Here is a 10,796-nt window from a genome sequence, read left to right as displayed (position 1 = left end):
CATTTGATATACATTTCATTTTTCCTTTTTAACAAGTGATTAAGTTTTGTGTTCATCCATCCTGGTCACTTTAAATGTTTCCTTCTTTTCAGGATTGTTACAGACTGTGCGGGGAGAATTTCATTTAGCGAAATCTCCCATCCTTCTTGGACATTTATGTGCTTTAGAACATCCAGCAATTGGACCTTCCCTACCCTCTTTCTGAGTCCATTAAAATCTGCCTTTCCGAAGTAAAGCCTTAAAGTCTGAGTCCTCGCTTGTGTTCCTTCTCTTGTAATCCAAAATTCGAGGATAGCATGATCGCTGCCTCCTAAATTCCTGGCCACCTGTACTTCCTCAACCATTTCCTCCCTGTTGGTAAGGGTACCGTTACACAAAACGATTTACCAACGATCACGACCAGCGATACGACCTGGCCGTGATCGTTGGTAAGTCGTTGTGTGGTCGCTGGGGAGCTGTCACACAGACAGCTCTCCAGCGACCAACGATGCCGAAGTCCCCGGGTAACCAGGGTAAACATCGGGTTACTAAGCGCAGGGCCGCGCTTAGTAACCCGATGTTTACCCTGGTTACCATCGTAAATGTAAAAAAAAAAAAAAACGTACATACTCACATTCCGGTGTCCGTCAGGTCCCTAGCCGTCTGCTTCCCACACTGACTGAGTGCCGGCCGTAAAGTGAAAGCAGAGCACAGCGGTGACGTCACCGCTGTGCTCTGCTTTTACTTTCCGGCTGGCAGTCAGTCAGTGCGGGAAGCAGACGGCTAGGGACCTGATGGACACCGGAATGTGAGTATGTACGGTTGTTTTTTTTTTACATTTACGATGGTAACCAGGGTAAACATCGGGTTACTAAGCGCGGCCCTGCGCTTAGTAACCCGATGTTTACCCTGGTTACAAGCGAACGCATAGCTGGATCGGTGTCACACACACCGATCCAGCGATAACAGCGGGAGATCCAGCGACGAAATAAAGTTCCAAACGATCTGCTACGACGTACGATTCTCAGCAGGGTCCCTGATCGCTGCTGCGTGTCAGAAACAGCGATATCGTATGGATATCGCAGGAACGTCACGGATCGTACCGTCGTAGCGACAAAAGTGCCACTGTGAGACGGTACCCTAAGAATTAGGTCCAAGATTGCAGATCCTCTTGTTTGCCTTTCAACCATTTGAAAGATAAAGTTGTCATCAAGAGAAGATAAGAATTTTCTGGACCCAGTACTTTTGCCTGAGATTCCCACTAAATGTCTGCATAGTTAAAATCTCCCATGATCACGATGTCATACTTTTTTGAGGACAGAGACATCTGATGTAAAAAGAGTTCATCCATATCTTCAGTCTGACCAGGTGGCCTATAGCAAACACCTACAATAGTGTCCTTTCTGTTCTTCTGTCCTTGAATTCTTACCCAAACACTTGAGAGAGCGGAGCTCACAGTGTGTCTTCACTATGGATGAGTAGACCTGTGGAAGTTCATGATCTAGTACCTGACCCGAACTTTAGTCCAAAGTTCAGTTTGAGTACCAGAACTGTACTTGAACTTGAACCAGAACCTGAACCCCATTGAAAACAAAGGAGACCAGAACTTTGGATCTGGAATAAAATTCTCTCTCTCTCTCTGCAACAGACTTCTACCCGGAAACTCCAAAATTTGCAATGGACTTACGGGAGAAGTCCATGTTCGGTGTTTAGCATCGGACACTAACTGTCCGGTACGAACCCTGAATTTTCAAGTTCGGTTTCGCTCATCTCTAGTCTTCACTCCACGATAGCCAGGACATAAAACAGACTGAATAAAAAAATAATCAAAAACTTGTATGTAATCCAAAGTTATATTGATAAAAACTACATCTCATCTAGCAAAGTATAAGGCATCATTTTTACCATGCAATGAACATCACATAGAACCCAAAAATAATGGCAGATTTTTTTTTTTCAATTCCAAAATGTGCAATTCCACAATATACGTATAATAAACGCGTGTAAAAATGTTAGCAAAGAATGCAATGTATTTGTAGCTAACAGGTGTAATTAGAAGATGATATACTCTGTATTACTTGTAGTTAAACAGGTGTAATGTGGCACTCCTTTCTTTCCTTCTCTCTCCATTTTCTTCTCCCCGCCGACTGTCAGTGGTGTTGATTGAGTGGATTAATATATTGAACTGTTTATTTTTCCCACTGTTGGAGCTAAGCCGTGTGATTAATGATACAGAGTGAGAGGGGTGAGAGTTACAATGGCAGGAGAAGGAGGAAAGGGGTCACATACTGGGAAATATGTAGAGCTACCAATGATATTGATAAGAAAACAAATAAGGGGAATGATCAGAAGAGGCTGGTGCGAAGAAGCGAGGAGGAGAAGAAAGTTCACCAGGCTATATTAGCAAATAGAGAAAAGCAAACCTGAGAGTGGAATATATTAAGAGACTTATAAAGTGTGATGGAGAGTTTACGTTACAGGTTACACATGTACTATCTAAATATATAATACATGGAAGTGGTAGAGAACATAGACATGAACCTCAGAGCAACATGGGCACCAGACAGAGGACCTGTTAGGAGAAGACACTGACACCAAGGCAGACTAGTATCTATGTGTCCAACTGGTTGGGTTTGGGGTATTATCGTATCATGATGTAGAATGGAATTAGTTCTTGTAGGATCTGATAATTGCTTACAGCGGATCATGGTCTATAACTGTTCCTATCATAAAAGAAGGTTGGAAGCTAAAAGAAGTTCCTCATTTTGCTTAAAAAAAATGTATCCAACTAACTCGATCACTAACTATTCGGTTGTCATCAAAGCCTTTTATAGCTCCAATTAACCATAAAAGGGTGCTCAACATATAAGGAGCCTTAAAGGACAAGTATCACATTTTTGGCGTTTTCTGTATACAGTTATGGGAACGGCTATTTTGCCTGAACTCCTGCTCTGTTAACAGTTCAGAGACATGCTTTACATCAGCCACATGGACTTCGAACACTTACATCTTGATGTACCTTATTGATTTGTATGGAAGAATTTAGTGTGCATGTTCGGTGACCTGTGCAGTGGTCATTGTACAGAGAGGTGGGGAGGGAAACTGTGATCATCAGCTATTGTGAATGAGGGACTCTGTTATATTTTTGTACTTGATGCCTTTCATTGTAATCCCGTGCGTGATGATGAAGAGATGACAGCTGAGAAGTGATCTCCACAGAACAGAAAGTGCCAATTTATTATTCATGTTCAATGACTAATGTGAAAAGAGCAAAGACATTGTGCAGGGATGGGAAGGAGGTGAGCTGTGGCCATTACCTCTTGTGAATAGTGGATCCTGTAATATCTACTTCCAGCTTTATAACAGAGGTATTACCTTTTATTGAAACCCTGACTGTGATGATAATGAGGTGAATGCTGAGAATTGATCTCTGTAGAAGAGCAGGAAGTCTCGGTCTATTGTTAGACTCAGTGGTCAGAGTGAAAACTATGTGGTGAGTGGCATCTTAGTGTCTGGAAGAGCCGGCACAACTCCTCGATTACTGTATACTTGAAACGGCTCATTGATCTGAGTGCAGCTGTGTCGAGCACTCATATGAAATCGCTCCACAGAGCTTGGGTAGTCTAGTATGGGAAACGTCCACTGTGAACTTAATAATTGATGATCCGTTGGTACTTGCATGTTCTTCCACAGATAAATAGTCTATGAACACCATTTTTAAGGGATACCGTAGGAGGTGGTCCCAGTAGTGCATATTGGGGCTAGCTGGTCTCTTGCCCAAAGTATCCTTTTCTTTCATTAATCCATGTTGTAAGTCCTCTTATCGCGCCTTCTGACAGCACAATCTGCCAAGTAGGACCCATGTAGGTGGCCAAGTCTGTAAAGGAGAAGAATTATTTTGCTTTGCCCTGTCAGTGCTGCCAAAAAGACCTTAACTTGGTGAAGCAAAAAGCATTACACATACAGTGGTGCTCAAAAGTTTACGTACCCGAGCAGAATTTTTGCTTTCTTGGCCTTTTATTCAGAGAATATGAATGATAACGCCAAAACTTTTTCTTCACTCATGGTTAGTGGTTGGGTGAAGCCATTTATTGTCAAACTACTGTGTTTTCTCTTTCTGAGCTGGTGATTACATTTGAAAGCTTCCCCAGACTGGTGTCCATAGATTGGGACTCAGTCCTTTTGTCTGCCCTTATTCACACACTGAGGTCAACTCTGACACATGGTAAGGATTTTAATATTAGACAGTGTAGGACCGTCCCAATTGGAGTTACCTTGTCGTGGTGGGTTATTTAGATGCACGTTTGCTTTTTACTTATTTAGTTCCAGCAGGGTTTTTTGCTCACTTTGTTTCTTGTAGGTTTTGTGCACTTTATGGCCAATGTGAACATGTGTTTATGTGCTGTATGTATACCAACTTAATCCATGCTCAATTTTTGTGTTTTTTTTTTTAATTATACATTGTAAGGCTTATCAGTGTATCGAGTATACTGCGCATCATATAAAGTGTGCTTATTATCAGTATATGGACTAGGGGGCAAAAGCACACGGCTCCGTAGCAGTTTTTTGCTATCAGCTTCCGGGGTCACCTGATGTTGCCTGTGCCCGGCCAGAAGGATCTCCAAGCAAGAGGACCGGACTCAATATAAGTGACACGGCAGGAGGTAAGCGCTATGAGGGGCATTATACTGTATAAAGAAGGCTAAGAGCCATTGTTCTGTATGGGAGGGAGCTGTGGGACCATAATACTGTATGTAGGGGTTGTGGGGACTTAATACTGTATATAGAGGAGCTGTGGTACCATTATATTGTACACAGTTGGACTATGTGGCCATCATACTATATAAAGGAGACTGCGGTGCCATCATTCTATATGTATAGGAGATGTGGGGCCACCATAGTTTTTGCAGGCAGCGAGTTGTGTCGGCATCATACCCTATGTAGGGAGATGCGTGGCCATCATACTATATATAAGGGACTGCGGGGCCATCATTCTGTATGTAGGGGAGATGTGGGGCCACCATAGTGTTTGTAGGGAGCAAGTTGTGGGGGCATCATACTCTATGTAGGGAGATGTGGGGCCATCATACAGTATATAGGGGAGATGTGGAGCAATCATACACTATGGATGTGGCTGTGGGGGCCTCATATTGTTATGTTTTTGGCTGTAGGATCATCATACTGTATGTTGGGACCTGTGGAGGTCATCATACTGTATACAGGGGAGATGTCAAGCCATGATACTATATATAGTGGAGCTATGTGGCCATCATATTGTATATAGGGAGGTATGAGGTCACAGTACACCAAGCATCGTAATGCATCACCACTTAGGCTACTTTCACACTAGCGTCGTTTGACGGACGTCGCAATGCGTCGTTTTGGAGAAAAAACGCATCCTGCAAAGTTGCCCGCAGCATGCGTTTTTCCTCCATAGACTTGCATTAGCGACGCATTGCGAAGACCCCTGGTATAGAGTATACTGCTCACCATTATAAAGAGTGTACATCACTATAGGATACACTACAGAGTATACGGCTCATCACTATAATGTGATATAATTATTATCGGTGTGTACAGATACTACTGATTATTATGCAGTGTAGGGATGATGAGTGTACACAGATACTACTGTATCCCTTGAAATTGTTCCAGAAAATGAAATATTTCTCTCAGAAAATTATTTCAATTACACCTGTTTTGTTATACACACGTTAATTTCCTTTTTGTGTGTTGGAACAATAAAAAAAAAAAGAAAAAAAAGCAAATTAAACATATTTTCACACCAAACAAAGCTGTTGGCACCTTTCCAAAATTGTGGGTAAACAACTTTGTTTCAAGCATGTGATGATCATTCAAACTCACCTCTGGCAAGTAACAATATGAAAAATCACACCTGAAACCAAAAAGAGGAGAAGTTGGCTCAATCTTAGCATTGTGTGTCTGTGTGTGCCACACTAAGCATGGAGAACAGAAAGAGGAGAAGAGAACGGTCTGAGGACTTGAGAACCAAAATTGTTGAAAAATGTCAAAAATCCCGAGGTTACACAAGTCAGTCTCCAGTGATCCTAATGTTCCTTTGTTCATGGTGTGCAGCATAATCAAGAAGTTTACAACCCATGGCACTGTAGCTAATCTCCCTGGATGTGGATGGCAGAGAACAATTGTTGAAAGATTGCAACGCAGGATAGTCCAGATGGTGGATAAGCAGCCCCAATCCAAAAATAAAGAAACGTTTCGGTCCAGGATATGCAGCACATGCTGAGCATTAATTTCTGCCTGTAACCCTGTGCACACTGCAATCTGTCTGACTGATGAAGGTCCTTTTAGGAAGGAAACGTCGTCTTTATTTTTGGATTGCCTGCACAAAATATAATGATTTGCTTACAACATTTACCTGAGTGCCAAGTTTTCTACAAGAACACTTTCGACCATGACTGTAATAAAATCTTTGGATGATGAGTGTACACAGATGCTACAGATTAGTTTTCAGTGTGTGGATGATCAGTGTACGCAGATACTCGGCATCACATATAGCAGCATATTTACTATCAGTGCCTCCTGATATTTGGCATGAGCACACAGTACAGTTTACAATCCCTCCCCCCAGTCCCGGAATCTCAGTTGGTTCATACCTTCAGGATTATTTACTTACTATTAAGTGTTTCTTGTATTTCTTATCTGGTTAGACAGGAGACTCTGGAAACAAACATTCAGCAGGTGGCTGTTAACCCTTCACTGTTCTTGACAGATGCTTGCCCATATTAAATAATGCACATTTAAAAGTGATTTAATTGCTAAAGATGTGGATCTAGGACATCAGTGTGTAGCGTATGTGTATCCCTTCATGAGTGGTTCCCACTTAAATAACACTTTAGCAGATCAATGTGATTCCAACAGATCAACTTTTTCTAATCACAGCTGCAGATGCAGCTGCACTTGACGCGCTTTGGTTATTATTACTTTAAAAGTCATAGCATGCTTATGGTTTCTGTGTGTGTGTCCCAATCAAATTGTATTCCAATTGTTCTCAGATCAAGTGATTGGAGCTCAGAACATTTAAAACCCTGTGGGATATCTGAATATACTAGACCCTCTGAGGAAGCCTGATCTAAAAACGCGAAACGCGCGTTGGGGATTATGTTTCTATGATAACTTTGCAGATTGCATTACACTATGGGTAAGAGAATTCTCATCATACATGTTACGACTCTGTTGTTTGGTGTCCCGGGAACAGGGGCTCCTTCCCTGTCCCTAACACTAAGGGCACCCTAGTTCGCCTTGTTCCCTGAATTACTTCTGATGGTGAAGATGCCGGGGCCATGTTCCTTGCCTTAGCTCCTGAATCTGCCCTCAGTCTGAACCCTTTCCCCACTCAGGGAAGAGGAGAGTAGTAGTGTACCGTAATATACCAACACAACTAACAAAGTAATACAAACAGGGATAAAGGAAAAAACACCAATCATGCAAATATACACACACATATAACAGAGGAATGCAGCGGGGAGTGGAGGATGGTGTAAAACCAAAGTAGTAGAAGGAGGGGAATTAGCACACACCCAAAACCTAGAAACAGTCTCAGATAAATCCACCAAACGCCTTCTAACACAACAACCACAAACAACGATGTCCTAACCAATGCAGCATAACCTAGCTCTGGCAATGAGTTCTAGTCAGGGCTTTGAAGGGGCAATTTGCATATTTCCCTGAGGAACATTGCTTCTTAAAAGTCTCCTCACATCAGCATGTCAGGTTTGACCTGTCAGTCTCCGCAAGGAGAAACATTACCCCTTGGGTTTCGGTTTAAGAAACCCTTTTCAAACAGTCACTGGGCGGAGAGCACTTGTGGGCATGGGCATAAAACAGCACCTGGTATATGTGCTTGTGCATCAACTGAGTGTACAGTGGATATTCCTCTTATTATTACTCGGGACTCCGATTCCACTTGCACCTTGCAGTTAACAAGTGTTTGCACTCCGTATTTTGTACTTGTATAAAATATACTGCATATACTTGTATATTTGTACAATTGTTCTGTCCCCTTCAGTATTCATTGGCCCATGGAAACAGGCCAGTAAACAATCAACAATGTGTATATAGTTGTTCAGTGCTTTGATGGCACGTCTTAATACACCATTAGATATAACCAAATAAAGTGACGTAAACCATGTACCAAATGTAATGTGGCATGTGGGGTAGCTATGGGCGAGGTGCTCGTCTCTTGCTCCCCGGCACGTTACATGAAAGTGGGGGTCCTGGCTGGGTGTATGGACTTGTGCTGTGAGGGCACTATGGCCGTGCAGGCCGCATGTAACCGATGATGCTGGTTTGCCAGGATAGTTCAATAAGGAAGACCACCATTTAAAAATAAACTTTTTACTGAACGGGAACTTGGTAGGGAATATATTCAGGAGATAGCGGGCACACAACCTTATAAATATTTATTCACAACTCCAAGTATTTTCCACACAGTTTCCATTCTTTCCTTCTTACTCTCTTTACTTGTCCTCTGCATTCACTGTTTCACACTACTTAACCACAACCCTGCTCGACACTACAGTTTTCTTTAGCAAGAGTCCTTTACTCAACTCGTGGTTCTGCATCTTCTTTACCCTTAGTGGAGCTATGGTGCCAATATGGCCGATATTTCTCTTCTCTAATGCTGACGCTCTGGAACTCCCTCCCGGGGCACTTTGTTCATCTCACGCACTCCATCCTGTCTAGGCCCATTTCCTTTTGGAGTTATAAATTCTGGGCCTCACTGCTAGGCGTCCTCTTGCAGAACCCGTCTCCGATAAATAACTTTCTCAGTCACTTCTGTGCCGGATCATCCTATCTTTTCCCTATGGTCTCATCTCACCACGGGACACCCAAGCATGAGGCACTGCTCACATTGGACCCTAGGTTTTTTTTTTATCTATGCACTCCGGGCCCTATCTGACTAACTATCAGTAAACTGTCACTTCTACTCTGGGCTAGTGTCAAGCATTAACTGTCACTATCCCGATTGTCAAACCACACACATTATTAACATCATTAACACAAGTCACAAAACACTTTAAACATCATATTATGACAATTTACATATTCTTTGAGGAGGAACGTGGGCAATATGTCCATCTCCTTACACATCCACTATATCAATGCAAAATTCAAGACGATGACTCAGATCCTGCTTCTTGGCTCAACCAGTAGATGACTCAAGGGATTATATTGCAAACAGTCTCGTTATGTCTCGTAAAACAATGAGATCTAGTGGACAATGTCATAAATTAAATTAAAAATAGCCGCCACATAGAGGGGAAAGAAAAAGACAAACCTAAATAAAACAGCAGATGACAATCCATTTCATGATTTTCTGATTCACATCCCCAGCAACACTGTCATAGAGCAATAGATCCCAAGAAGCAACGAATGTATTGAGTAACCATTTATCACCAGGGTTCTTTAAATGAAGGAATGGCCTATGCTCCTTTCATTCCACAGACTGAGGCCTTTATTAGTGTGAAAGCTGGAGGTGACAGAATGAACAGTACAGATCACATTGGCATTCCTATGAGGTGGAGGCTTTAAAGGGCTTATTCGGGACTTATTCTTTGTACAGTGTGCCTAACTACCAACCTATGTGCTCGTCGCCCATCTCTGCTGGCACAGAGTGGTCACAGACCGCTCCTGCCGGTGATTCAGCGGCTTCCGCTGACGTCATATCAACAGAGCAGTGGCTTCTTTTCCGCTCTGCTATGTTGATGGGGCTTGACTGCGGGAAGCCGGCTGTCAATCAGTAGTTGTACCCCATCGAAAGAGAAGCCCAGAAGAAGAAGAGCTGCTCTGTTGATGTTGAGCAGCTGAATCGTTTGGCAGGAACAGCAGGTGACCGCTCTGAGCTGGCGACGAGTACAACAGGCAGGTAACTAACTACCCGTTTTTGATAGTTTTTAGTCACATGGTAAAAAAAAATCCGAGATAAACTCTTTAAGGTTTGTCATACACATTACTTAAATCTTAGTAAAATCCAATAATTTAGTTGGGACTGACTGGGATGTCCCTACTCTCCCCCAGCCGCAGAGGAAAAGAAGGATCGGCATGATATATTTCTCTTTAGAGATAAGCTGCTGCATGTGTATGATGGAGGTGAAGATAGGAAACAATGGATGTTGGCTGGAGGAGCATCCACAGACAACTATCTTAAGTGTATGGCCACCAGGCATGTGCATAGTGTGGGATCAAGTGACTGCTTTAGAAAGTATCAATGCCTGTCTGGAAAGTAATGATGCTCCAAGTGTGCCTCCTCCGTGATGAAACATGTCTGCCAGCTCAAAAAAAACGCACCTCACTAATAAATCTGAATAACTGTGTCATCTTCTCAACAGGTGATGTAGTACTTGAAGAAAATCATCTAAGTGTGACTAATGAGGAGTAGACTGGGTAAAAAGGGAAATTTTACATCTTTGTCATTGGCAGAAACAAACTTGGAAAACTACCTTTAAAACCCCTTTTGTTTGCCCTTGGGTCACATATATTGGCTGGTAGGTGGTTAACAAGGCGGCCCAGGTGGTACTACTGATAGGGCATTTGATTGGCATCTTAAGGGGACTCATAAATAAGTCACTTCCAGGCCCTACGGATGTTTGCTCATTGTATAAACCTGATTACCTGCACATATCACACTGCCATGACAAGTTCCACAGTTCCAGGTTGCCATGGTGATGTATGACTGGGCATTCTACCAAAGATTCCACATGGACTCCTCTTCCTCATCTCCAAATTTAAGTTTTTGTAACAAATTACTAAAAAATATATGTGCGTAAACCTAAATA

At 42.5% G+C, this 10,796-nt stretch overlaps 1 long non-coding RNA gene across 1 annotated transcript; it reads right to left on the bottom strand.

Annotated features, from left to right (window-relative positions):
* Window positions 1-2,974: 2,974 nt before the first annotated feature.
* LOC143773325 (uncharacterized) lies at window positions 2,975-10,594 on the bottom strand. The gene is made up of 3 exons (XR_013215147.1): window positions 10,461-10,594; window positions 6,635-6,678; window positions 2,975-3,856 (listed from the first exon to the last, which is right to left on the bottom strand). It is a non-coding gene; the product is annotated as an uncharacterized LOC143773325 (long non-coding RNA).
* Window positions 10,595-10,796: the final 202 nt, after the last annotated feature.

This window comes from Ranitomeya variabilis, chromosome 5 (assembly GCF_051348905.1).
Source record: "Ranitomeya variabilis isolate aRanVar5 chromosome 5, aRanVar5.hap1, whole genome shotgun sequence".
Lineage (NCBI taxonomy): Eukaryota > Metazoa > Chordata > Amphibia > Anura > Dendrobatidae > Ranitomeya > Ranitomeya variabilis.
The sequence above is the reverse complement of the archived record's forward strand: the minus strand, read 5'-3'. Positions and strand labels throughout refer to the sequence as shown.